Source organism: Sinocyclocheilus grahami, unplaced genomic scaffold (genome assembly GCF_001515645.1).
Source record: "Sinocyclocheilus grahami isolate Dianchi unplaced genomic scaffold, SAMN03320097.WGS_v1.1 scaffold181.1, whole genome shotgun sequence".
Lineage (NCBI taxonomy): Eukaryota > Metazoa > Chordata > Actinopteri > Cypriniformes > Cyprinidae > Sinocyclocheilus > Sinocyclocheilus grahami.
Genome location: NW_015505360.1, coordinates 602,023 through 602,296, shown reverse-complemented (window position 1 = coordinate 602,296; position 274 = coordinate 602,023).

Sequence of the window (274 nt, the reverse complement as noted above, 5' to 3'; positions counted from 1 at the left end):
TGTCTCGTCCAGTCAGCGGTGAGTAATCCCAAACCAATGGTGCTGTCTCAAACTATACCTACCTCTTCCGGTTTGTCTGATTTGTCGTTGTGTTTTCTGACTTGTTATAATGTTTTCTGAATTGTTGTTGTGCTTTCTGAATTGTTATTTTGTTTTTTAGACTTGTATTTGCGTTTGTAATTTGTTACTTTGTTTTAAGAATTGTGATTTGTTTTGCACTTCACAGTCGCCGTACTTTTTACATTTCTCACACCACAAGTTATCCATCCTGATA